The sequence below is a fragment of the Pteronotus mesoamericanus genome, unplaced genomic scaffold (assembly GCF_021234165.1).
Source record: "Pteronotus mesoamericanus isolate MK-2021 breed Mesoamerican mustached bat unplaced genomic scaffold, CSHL_Meso_final contig_173, whole genome shotgun sequence".
Classification (NCBI taxonomy): domain Eukaryota; kingdom Metazoa; phylum Chordata; class Mammalia; order Chiroptera; family Mormoopidae; genus Pteronotus; species Pteronotus mesoamericanus.
In genome coordinates this window covers 2383314-2396124 of record NW_026555072.1, presented here as the reverse complement: position 1 = coordinate 2396124, position 12811 = coordinate 2383314, and the positions used below count along the sequence as shown (strand labels likewise).

At 39.0% G+C, this 12811-nt stretch overlaps 1 protein-coding gene and 2 pseudogenes across 2 annotated transcripts in view; 2 read left to right on the top strand and 1 right to left on the bottom strand.

Annotated features, from left to right (window-relative positions):
- Nucleotides 1-12811, bottom strand: part of UXT (ubiquitously expressed prefoldin like chaperone) — a 269833-nt gene that overhangs the window by 159037 nt on the left and 97985 nt on the right. The window lies entirely within an intron of this gene.
- LOC129065037 (60S ribosomal protein L12-like) lies at nt 1474-1991 on the top strand (annotated as a pseudogene).
- On the top strand, nt 8300-9128 carry LOC129065036 (elongation factor 1-delta-like; annotated as a pseudogene).

The following is a 12811-nucleotide window of genomic DNA, read 5'->3' as shown; positions in this document are numbered from 1 at the left end:
TGATAAGTATACTATATTAGTCTCTGGAACTACCATAACAAAATAACACAGACTGAGTGGCTTAAACAACAGAAATTTATTTATCACATTCTGGAGTCTGGAAGTCCAAGATTAAGGTGCTGGCAAGGTAGGTTTCATTGACACCTCTTCTCTTGGCCACCATCTCAATGTGAACATACGACCTCTTCTTTGTGAGGGAAGGAAGAAGGGGGAAGGGAAGAGAAGAGGGAGGGAGGGTAGGAGAGGGGAAGGGAAAAAGAAAGTGTATAAGTGCTTTCTAGTAGTCTTTACTTAATAACGGCACTAATCCATCAGATCAAGGACCAACCCTATGACCTCATTTAACTTTAATTACTTTCTTCAAGGCCCCATCTTCAAACACAGCCACAATGGGAGTTAGGGTTTCAACACCCAAATTTTAAGGGGACACAGACATTCAGTCCATGACATGTGGTAAAGATACCTTCATTCTCTACCTTAAATAACAAGCTTAATATACTAGATGAATTTTTCTCTATAAATATACTGCTAAATTTTTAAAATATTAAAGCTGAGGATGGAATTCTACAGCATAGTAAAAATTTTTCAGAAGGCCCAGAAAATATTCTTTCTATGCCTCAAGATATTTGTTTCATATAAAATGGCTGATTGACAGAAATATTGTGCTAGAGCATACTGTATACGTAGACTATTTCTATACCAAGCATTCAACTGCTAACCTAGACTTAAACCCAGGGGTGACAGATAGGCCTTCTCAAGAGGAAAAATGCTCTGTGTAAAGAAACTTCTCTTTCCAGTGTGAAAAATCACAAAAGTTTCAGGGAACAGCAGCCTTTAAAAATACTTTAGCTAGCCCTGGCTGGGTGGCTCCGTTGGTTGGAATGTCATCCCATACACCAAAAGGTTGCAGGTTCAATTCCTGGTCAGGGCACATACCTAGGTTTGGGTTCAATCCCCAGGAGTGTGCGGAAGGAAACCTACCGGGTGTTCCCCTCCCCTCCTCTCCCCTCCTCTCCCCTCCACTTCTCTCCTCTCCTCTTCTCTCATCTCTCTCCCCCTCTCTCCTCTTTCTCGGCCTCTCCCTATCCCTTTCCCTCTCCCTTCCTCTCTCTCTAAAATCAATAAACATATCCTTGGGTGAGGATAAAAAGAAAACACATTTAAAAATAGTTTGAACAGCCTGGGCTGGTGTGGCTCAGTGGATTGAGCATGGGCCTGTAAACTGAAAAGTTGCCACTTCAATTCTCAGTCAGGGCACATGCCTAGGTTTCAGACAAGGTCCCTGGTTGGGGGTGTGCGAGAGGCAACTGATCAATGTTTCTCTCATACGCCGATGTTTCTCTCCCTTTTTTTCTCCCTTTCCCTCTCTCTGAAAATAAATAAATGGAAATACTTTGGCCACTTTTGGCTTTCAGCTTGGAGGAGGGTAGGTGCAACTTTCTTCCGTCGTCCCAAATCTGGGTTCATCTGACACCAGCTGCCTCCCCCATGCCACTGAAGTTTGACCCCAACAAGATCAAAGTTGTGTACCTGAAGTGCACCAGTGGGGAAGTCGGTGCCACATCTGCTCTGGCCCCCAAGACTGGCCCCCTGGGCCTGTCTCCAGAAAAGTTTGGTGATGATATCAGCAAAGCACCCAGTGATTGCAAGGGTCTGAGGACTACAGTGAAGCTGACCATCAGAACAAACAGGCCCAGATTGAAGTAGTGCTTTCTGCTTCTGCCCTGGTCATCAAAGCCATCAAAGAACCGTCAAGAGGCAGAAAGAAGCAAAAAAAAAAAAAAATAAAGTACAGTGGAAATATCACTTTTGATAATACTGTCAACATTGCCCAACAGATGTGGCCTTGATCTTTAGCCAGAGAACTCTCTGGGACCATTAAAGAGGTCTTGGGGACTGCCCAGTCTGTGGGCTGCAATGTGGATGACCACCATCCTCACGACATCATAGATGATATCAGCAGTGGTTCAGCAGAATGCCCAGCATTCTAGCTAAGAACTACAAAGGAAAATATTTCGATTAAAGATCATTTGACAACAACAACAAAAATTACTTTGGCCAGAGTTGTATCATTATTTTGGAAAAAAACACCCAAGGGCTTGGTTTTGGGAATTGTGTAAAGTCATTAAGAACAGGAGTAGGTACTGCTGTTTCCAGCCAAGAAGTAACAGAGACCAGGTAAAATGCCCATCTGAAAGAACTGAAAAATCCCAGACAATATAAATGGAACAGTGGTTTTTAAGAAACTGGACATTAGGCAATGACAGTGATCCCTGAGAAATGACAAAGAAAGAAGGTAAGTCCTGTGATTACCCCAGCTTTGAGGGAGTTTCCAGGTCCAGCAGAAGGCTGGGGAACTGAGATGAAGCCCAGTGGACTCCTTGAGTTGAGGAGCACTCCTTGCTGAGATATAGTTTTGCAAGAAGTTACCACTTGGGGAAATTTGGAAAAGGGTATATGGATTTCTCTGTATTATTTCTTTTTTAATTTGAATTTATTTTTCTAATTGATTTTTAGAGAGAGAGAGGGAGAGAGACAAACATCAACTTGTTGTTCCACTTATTTATGCATTCATTGGTTGATCCTGTGCCCTGACTTGGGAAGGAACCCACGACCTTGGCATATCAGGATGATGCTCTAACCAACTGAGCTACCCAACCGAGCTACCCAACCAGGGCTCTCTGTATTATTTCATACAGTTGCATGTGAATCTACAAGTATCTCAAAATTAAAAGTTTAATTTTTAAAAAGCTTTACTTTAAAAACAGGAGAAATAAGGGAGCTTTCAGATATACAAAAGCTGAAAGAACTAATCACCAGCAGACCTGCAATGCAAGAAATGTTAAAAGAAGTCCTTCAGAGAGAAGGCAAATAACACCAGATGGAAATCAAGATCTACACAAAGGACTGAAGAGAACTGGAAGTGATAACTACATAGGTAAATATACAAGACTTTGTATATTTAAATTTCTTTAAAAGATAATTGCCCATTTGAGAAAAATGTATTATGGGGTTTATAACATGTAAAAGTATAATGCATGACAACAATAGCAAAAATCTCAGGAGGAGAGAAATGAAAGTACACTCTTGTAAGATTCTTATACTACAGCATTACATTTTGTTAACATGCCACCTGTGGTTTATACTGTTTTATCCAGTCTTCTATTGATGGGGAATTTCCAGTGCTGGCTGTTACAAATAGAACATTTTCTTGATGGATATACAGATACATTTTTGTTAAAATATATGTAAGAATAGAATTTCTAGATCATAAGATATGCATACATTCAGATAGAGTGGACATTACCAACTTTTCACTCTCACTGCCTATGTGTGAGAGAGGAATTGTCTCTTTAGATTATAACCTTGGGATTTAACAACAATTTTTGTATCACATCAGAGCTACCCAAAAGTTCAGTGACTGTCCTGTCTGAACCAGAGTTTGTTCTTTGTACTTTTCCCTCCCCCCATCATTTCTGTGTGTCAGTTTGCACCTACAATTCTTCTAAGTGTCAGATAGCACTTAGAATTCTTAATTACCTTTCTGCTCCAGAATGGAACCTTATTAATTAGGATTTTCAGTTAACATTAATTGAGTTTCAGCTGGCTTGGAAATGTACTGTAGTGATTAAGAGTGTATGCTTTGGAGCCAGACTGTCTACATTTAAATCTCAACTTTTCTACTTAACTAGATTTGTGATCTTGGCAAGTATGTAACTTCTCTATGTGAGTTTCTTCATGTAAAATGGTGGTGGTAATAGTACCCATCTCACAGGGTTGTTATAAGGATTAAATGAGTTAATATTTGTAAAAGTGCTAGTAGTATACATGAAGTGATATATTGCCACTTGAAGGTAGAGTATAAGAAGTTAAATATGCTTACTAAGAAACCTAAATCAACCACTAAAATAACAGAGTTATAGCTTCAAAGTCCACAAAGGGGATAACATGGTCTCTCCATAAAAACATTCAATCCAAAAGATGGCATAAAAAAGGAAAAGGGCACAAAGAACAGACAGAACAAATAGAAAATGAATAGCAAGATGACAGACTTGAACTTAATCATATCAATAATCACACTGAACATAAATATTCTAAACATCCAAATTAAAAGGCTTGGATTGTCAGGATAAAACAGCAGAACACTACTATATGCTGCTTACAAGAAACACACATTAGTCTTGGCTGGTGTGACTCAGTGGATTGAGCACCGGCCTGCAAACCAAAAGGTCACCAGTTTGATTCCCAGTCAGGGCACATGCTTGGATTGCAGGCCAGGCCCCCAGTTGGTGGCACGTGAGAGGCAACAATCGCTGAATCTCTCACACATTCATGTTTCTCCCCCTCTCTTCCTCCCTCTCTTCCCCTCTCTTTAAAAATAAATAAATAAATAAATAAATTTAAAATGAAAAATAATAATAATAAAAATAAGAAACACACATTAAATATAAAAACAGAAATAAGTTAAAAGTAAAAGAATGGGAACATAAACATTGTGCTAACATTGTGTGGCTTTATAAATATCACATAATGTAGATTCAGGGCAAAGAATATATCACAGAAAAGAAGGTCATTTCATAATGATTATAAAGCAGTCAATTAATCGAGAGAATATAACAATTCTAAACATTTATGCATTTAACAAAATTCCAAAATACATGAAACAAAAACTGATAGAACTGCAAGGAGAAATAGAGCTTTCACTGTTCCTTTTTCAAACACTGATAGAATGAGTAGGCAGAAAATCAACAAGGATATATAGTTGTAAATATGAAAAACACCATATTAGTCTGATCGAGCTGTCATAACAAAATATCATAGACTGGGTGGTTTAAACAACAGAAATTCAGAAATTTATTTTTTCAGTTCTGGAGGATGGAAGTCCAAGATCAACATATTGGCAGGTTGATTTCTCCTGAGGCCTCTCTCCCTGGCTTGCAGACAACTGCCTTCTCACTGTGTCCTCACATGGCCTTTTCTCTGTGTGCATCCCTGGTGTCTCATCCTCTTCTTATAAGGACACAGTTCTATTGGATTAGGGCCCCGATCTCATGACCTCATTGAAACTTAATTACCTTTTTAAAGGCTTTATCTCCAAACATAGTTACATTGGGGATTAAGGCTTCAACATATAAATTTTGAAGGAACACAGTTCAGTTTATAACAACAGTACTAACCAACCTGATCTGATTGACATTTATAAAACAGTTCACCCAACAACAGCAGAATACATTCTCCTCAAGTACACATGGGACATTTATCAATATAGACCATATTTGAGCCATAACACGTTTCAATACATTTATAAGGATTAAAGTCACACAAAGTATGTTCTCTGTCCGAAATGAAATTGAATTAGAGACCAATAACAGATGAAGCCACTATCGTAGCTGGTGACTTCAACATCCCTGTCTCAGAAAAAACCAATAACAGCGATATCCTTGGAAAACCCCCAAATATTTAGAAACTAAATACCATACTTCTAAATAACCCATTGATCAAAGAAGAAATCAAGAGGAAATTTAAAAAATAGTAAACTAAAGTTAAATTATAACAGAATTTGTGGGATGCTGGTAAAGCAATATTTAAGGGAAATATCTATATTAGGAAAGATAGATGTCAAATCAATGATCTCAGCCTCCTTATTAAGCAACTAGAAAAAGAGAACAAACTAAACCCAAAGTAAGCAGAAAGAAGGAATTAATAAAGATCAAAGTAAAACTCAATGAAACAGAAAACTGAAAAGCAATACAGAAAAATCAATGAAACCAAAAGCTGGGTTTTTTTTCTTCTTTGTGTGCCTAACACAAACAATCACTAAACACAGAAAGGAAATACTATAAAAAAATAAACTTCCCAAAGAGGATGTAATGCAAAGAGAATTATGGATTTTTTTAGAATTCTTAAGAATAGATTTTTAGGACCTAAATGCTGACTGATTCTTAGTTGTAAAGACCAGAACAGGTAATTTACCCTTAGAGTCTAAGTTGCTAAATAACTCAAAGCTGACATAAAACGTAAAGATTTAACAACTTAATTTTACCTTTAAGTATTTGTCAAGAAAAGCATCTTAAGAAATTTGTTCCTACCTTTGTCCTTCAAGATAAGAAATCATAATTCCATAATACTGAGTAATTTTGTGCAAAACTTCTAGCACTGGAGCCTCTAATTTTCTGCAAAAACAAAAACAAAAACAAAAACCCAACTCTGTTGTTTATGTATTTATGCCTATAATGAAGATTCCCAAGGCTTCATTTCTTTGTTTTAGCTTTCTGTGAGTATAACAAGTTTTGTTATGTTACTCAGGGTTCGAGATCTTTTTTACTTACTCTACTGTGATGAGTAAGATTAAGGGGCCTTAGAAATCTCCAAACCATTATTTTTATGATTCATTTACAAAAGCTGGTTTTTTGAGATCAATAGAAACGATAAACCTCTCAGTAGAAAGATGAGGGGGGAAAAGGCACCAGTTACCAAAATCAGGAATGAAAGAGGTGAGATGACTACAGCTTCTACAGATATTAAGTAATAATGGAACATTATGAACCACTCTGTGTCAATCACTTTGACAACTTGGATGAAATGAGCAAATTCAACCAAGGTTCACTCCAGAAGATAACCTGAGTAGCCCTATACATACTAAAGAAATTTAACTTGTAGTTTAAAATGTTCTTACAAGGAAAACTCCAGGCCCTGTGGCTTCACTGGTGAACCTACCAAATATTAAGAAGGAAATAATAACGTCTACACAAACTCTCCCAACAAATTGGAGAAGTGGAAATACCTTCCAAGTCATCCTATTAGGCCAATTTTACCTTATACCAAAATCAGACAAAGGCATTACCAGAGAAAGAATACTGAAATACCAATATCCTTCAGTAACATAGATGCAAAAATTCAAGAGAAATTTTGGCAAATTGAATTACATACTACAAGTATATTAAAATGAAAATACATTATGACCAAGTAGGGTTTATCCCAAGAATGCATAATTGGTTTAATATTTGAAAGTCATTCAGTGTAATTCACCACAATGACCACAATAATAAACTAAAAAAGAAAACCATACAATCATCTAAATAGGTGCAGAAAAGCATTTCACAAAACCTGACATTCATTCTTGATTAGAATAAAGAAAATAATCCCAGAAAATTAGGATAAAAGGGAACTTCATCAACCTTTTAAAGGGTATCTGTAAAAAGGGAAGGAAAGGAAAGGAGCAGACCTTCTTAAGGCCATAGTACCGGCTAAGCTGGGTACCTGCAGGCCACCAGAATTGCTAAAACATCTGTAAACACTGGGACTGAGCCTTCAGCAATGAAATTAGCCTTCATATTGGATTTTATGGGATGTTTAATCTCTTTAATCCTGGCAGCAACCTTCGGCTTGAATCATACAACAAGTTCTGCCAAGGAATAATATCAATGATGATGATAGTGATGAAAGGTATGGGTAATAATTACTGTGCAGTCACTGTGCATCAGACGTTGTATAAAGTTTGATATAGATTAGTTCACAGAATCTTGCAACAACCCTATGACAAAAGTACTTTAAAAATATTAAAGATAAGGAAACTGAGATACAGAGAGGGAAAACAACTTGTCCAAGGTCACATAGTTACCTAGCAGAACATAGGGATACTCACACAATCTAACTAGACAAGGGGCCAATTCCTAAGGGCTTCTGGGTAACTTCAGAACTGATTTTACCATACCACATGATGGAACAAAAACTATAAGGAATTCTTCTATATATACAAAGGACTATATATAATATCTGCATTGTTTCAAGAATGATATAGCAAAAACCACATGTGGGTTATTTATCTAGAAATCATGAAAACTCATATGGAGTGCATTTGTCTGAAATCTCATTTACAGTGGTTTTATAAATTGAATAGAGATTTATCAAATATGTGTGATGTAAACCAACAGGTATTAAACTTTTTTTCACCTATGACATGACTGTGGGTCAATGTATACATGCTTGGAATAAATGGCTTAACCTGGAGAAAATTTGTACCAAATGCATTTCTGATGAAAACCAAAAGTTCACATTTCAGAATCACTTCCTTTAAGGAAATTGCTTTCTGTTTAATTAATTAAAAATTTAACAATTATTGGGGATCATATTAAATTATGATCCCTAACAAGGGAGCTACCAGGGAGGGCCAGAGGTGTTTTTCACTGTCCATGGGATCTCAAAAGGGGCTCTACTGATCAGTTTGTATCTTTATATTGATCCCTTTGATTATTAAACATTTTCAGCTACTCTTTGGTTGCCACATCTTTGGCAGGCATCAGAAAAATGGCCACAAACTTCCTAGTGCATGAGAAGATCTGGTTCGACAAGTTCAGATATGATGAGCAGACGAATGGGCCTGTGGTTGGCTCCTCGTGCCAGGAGGATGGTGCGAGCATGATCCTCCAGGACATTGAGAGAGCCAGAGAGATGATCCAGGAATCCCGGCCAGAAGCTCAGGCCCTGGGGCCTCCAGCAGGCCCAGTGGAAACCACAGTGTGCTCATCATCCAGATTGCCAGCCTAGAGATGGAGGACTGGAGCCTGCAAGGCGTGGTGCGGGACCTGCAGCAGGCGATCTCCAAGCTGGAGGCCAGGCTGAGTGTGCTGGAGAAGAGTCATCAGCCCACTGGGCCACAGCCCCGGAGACACAGCATGTGTCTCCCATGTGCCAGGTGAAGCCCACCACCAAGAAGGTGGCCACCACTGTAGAGGATGATGAAGATGGTGACATCGACCTGTTTGACAGTCAGGAGGATGACGACAAGGAGGCCATCAAGCTGCAGGAGGAGAAGCTGTGGCAGTACGCAAAGAAGGCCTAGAAGTTCACACTGGTGGTCAAGTCCTCCATCCTCCTGGATGTTAAGTCCTGGGATGATGAGACAGACATGGCCCAGCTGGACACCTTGCGTGCACTCCGTCCAGCTGGATGGACTGACCTAGAAGGGCTCCAAGCTGGTGCCCATGGGCTATGGCATCTGCAAGTGGCAGATCCAGCGTGTAGTGGAGGACGACAAGGTGGGGGCCGACCTGCTGGAAGAGATCACCAAGTTCAAGGAGCACGTGCAGAGCTCAACATTGCTGCTTGAAACAAGATCTAAGCCTTAGCACTGGGCCTATGTGAAAGTCCCTGCTGCCATTAAAGACGGAGATTCCCGCAAACAAACAAACAAACAAACAAACAAATAAATATTTTCATGCTTGAGTTTTGCTTTTTTATTTCTAAGAAATAATCATATCCACCAAAGGATTTCCTCATCAGAGGCTCACAAGACTGTTATTTGGTTTACTTATTATTTTTCCTCCCCCCGCCAACTTCATTGAGAAATAACAGAAATTTATTTTTAAGTAAAAAAAATCAGAATTATAATTCTTATCCTTGGGTTTGGATATTGAAAATGTACAAACCTGCACATTTGTTTACTTTTTATGAAAATATAGAAGTACCATATGTAGCATATAATGAACTTTTTAAAAAACCCCTATCTGTTGGTTTAGTGGTGTGTTTTTCACCAATTTTGATTAAGGGGTAACAAATTCAAATTCTGGTCAATGTATTTTTTTAGAAAAGATCTTTTAATAAGGACTATTAAAAGTAATGCTTAGCTCTGGCTGGTGTGGTTCAGTGGGCTGGGCGTCAGACTGCAAAGCAAAAGGTTGCTATAGTTCCCTTCCTAGTTAGGGCACATGCCTGGGTTGCAGGCCAGGTCCTGGTCTCTCTCTCTCTTTCTCCTTCCCTTTCCCTCTCCTTAAAAATAAACAAATAAATATTTTAAAAAATTATGTTTAGGTTTACTTGTAATCTTCCCACACTCTGACCCCAGGGTTGTATATTAAAAATCTCTTCAAGGAATATTCAGGAGTGGAAACTTCCATACTCTGCTGTAGATGGAAAAATTATAGTTTCATTGCCATTTATTTAAAAGTACCTTTATTTAGCCCTGGCCAGGAAGCTAAGTTGGTTATAGCGTCCTCCTCAGCGGGTTGGATCCCAATCCCGGGTCAAAGCACATGAAGAAATCAACAAATGAATGCATTAAATAAGGGGAACAACAAATTAGTGTTCCACTTATTAACAAATACTCTTTCTCTCCCTTCCTCTCTCTCTCTCCAAGATCAATAAATAAAAAATTATAAAAATAAATAAAAGTACCTTTATTTATTTTTTCTATTACAATTTGCTTTCAACATTTTCTTAAAAGTAACGTTGCATTGCTGGTTTATAGCTAGTTTCAGGCTCGCACAGCCTCCCATTGGTGGGGATGGCCCAAAGCCCACCTCCTGTGCGTAGCTATTGACTCTGAAGTCCACTCTCTTCTAACTCTAAACGCTGGGGTGAAGTAAAGCCCGTCAATGCCCAGTCGTGTCCCAAAGCTCTCCCTCTACTGCATTTCCATCGGCTGATCTCGCTGCCTGTCCGGAGCCTGGGGCATAGAGTGGCTCCCTGCAGACCGTATCCAGTGGCGTAGCGGAGTGGACTCCACTTGAGACTTGAGTCAGGCCAGTGGGGCCCGCAGCTTTTTCTCGGTCTGTGCGCGGTTCTCTCCCCCAAAATGGGTAGCTGAGGGAGGCTGTGCGATGGGTTCTCAGAAGGGGCGTCCTCCAGGCAGCAGCAGAAGCGGGCGAAGGAGATGGCTTTGGGGAAATGAAAGTGGCAGGTTTTAGAGAGCCTCAGGCATGCAGGACTGCTGAGGTGGATCCAAGATTCTTTAAGGAGGTGCCTTTGGCCTGCAACCTATTCGAACATTTTTTTTTACCAAACTTGCATTGCTGAACTCTCTCTCTCCTCTGTCCCTCTGGTTAGGGCAGCCTGAAGCTCAGCTTGCTCAGCTGTAAAATGGGTGTGATTACAACCACAGTTGGCAAACACTTCAGATTTTGTGTTTTCCAGATATGTTTCTAAGAATTTAAAATCAACAATAATAAAAGCCAACAACCACTTAAAAATCTTCTGAGATTTCTAGATGGAGAATTTCTAGGGGGATATCAGAAAACCATAATCAACTAGTTGACGTTTTAATTTTTGTTTTAATACATGGTGTGCCTGATGGTTTTAATGTGATGATGGTGATAACCCAAAACACTTTAACAACCTTCATGGCTTGTGAGGTACCTGTGAAGAAGTACTTGGCTGAAGTTGTGCCAGTTGGATGGGTTTGGAATGAGTCCTTGAGAGAAAGCATTGCCCTTCAGTGATCCCTGCCCCTCCTTCCATTCAGGACGTCGAATTTTGCTCTTTTTTTTTTTTTAAAGATTTTATTTATTTTTTAGAGATAGGGGAAGGAGGGGAGAAAGAAAGGGAGAGAAACACCGATGTGGGAGAGAAACATTCATCAGTTGCTTCTCCGATTCCCCCAACTGGCTCCCAACCTAGGCATGTGCCCTGAGCAGGAATCAACTGGAAATCGAACTGGTGACCTTTTGGTTCACAAGCTGCTACTCAGTCCACTGAGCCACACCAACCAGGGCAGCTCATCTTCTTGTAAATGTTGTGCAATAGAACCAGAAATCTGTCTTCAAACACTGTCTAGAAGTTAGTCTTTAAACAGATTAAATAATATTTAAATGAATTGAAATTTAAAATGCACTACACCAGCCCCTAAATTAACTTTTTGGTGAGCATTTTGGAGCTCCTCACTGAGATCCAACTGGAGTTGCTCCTGACCCCATTTGATACCATGGCTCTTGCACTGGGAGATGGGGTGGGGACCAGGAATTCGATTTTAGAAAAGAGAATTTTTTAAAAATTTCTAGACAATAAGAATTTGTAAATGATCAAAATGTTTACAATTATGTTTGAAGCAATTTTTTGCCATGTACTTTCAAATTGAGGTATATTTTACATATAAAAGAATGCACCCATTTCCACTATAGAGTTCAATGAATTTTGATAAATGCACACTGGATTGTCCAGTCACCTCCCAAAGTTCCTTCATGCCCTTCTCAGTCATTCTCCTGCAATACAACTTGTCTGATTTCATTCACTATAGATTAGTTTTGCCTGCTTAGTATTTAATACAAATTCAATAATACAGTATTTCTCTTTTGTGTCTGGCTTCTTTCATTTGACCTTATGTCTGTAAGACTCATAGACACATGAAGTAGTTTGTTCCCTTCTGTTGCTCAGTAGTGTAAAAAAGCAATATAAATGGAGCCACTTTAAAATGGAGTCAGAGCTGCCATCCTGGAGGAACTGTCTTGCATGCCTTACTCCTCAAACCTTTGGAATGTGTAAACTGGGCAAAATAACCTTTGGACTGGACCTAACACAGCATTGTGTCCTGAACAACCATTTGCAAAGATAACAAGGAAGCAAGTATTATGACTAATGGACTGAAAACTAAAAACATTCTTTAGAATTAATACCACTATGTTAGCTTATCTGCACTTATAAAAATGCCTTCTTCCTATTGACGTAATTGTTCCCTTTCCCTTTCTCATAAAAACCCCTTGCCTCCTAATCTGAACATTATTTGGGTTTCTGCCTGAATCAGTGCTTTCTAAATAGCTATTCTTTGGATCTTAAATAAATGCTTGTTGCCTCTCACGTTGGCCTTTTAAGTTTAGGTTAACAGGAGTATTCCATGATCCCACTCACAGTAGCAATCCATGCAAATTCCAATTGCTCCACATTCTCATCAATATGTGCTATTTATTGTCAGGTTTTTTAAATTCTAGCCATTGAATGGTGAAGATCTGAATGGAAAAAGGGGCGATAGGAAACTGAGGTTATATGGCAGCCCAATAAGCGGAGCTTTTGTCTCTCTCCTTACAGGTAGAGAAAGCACTTT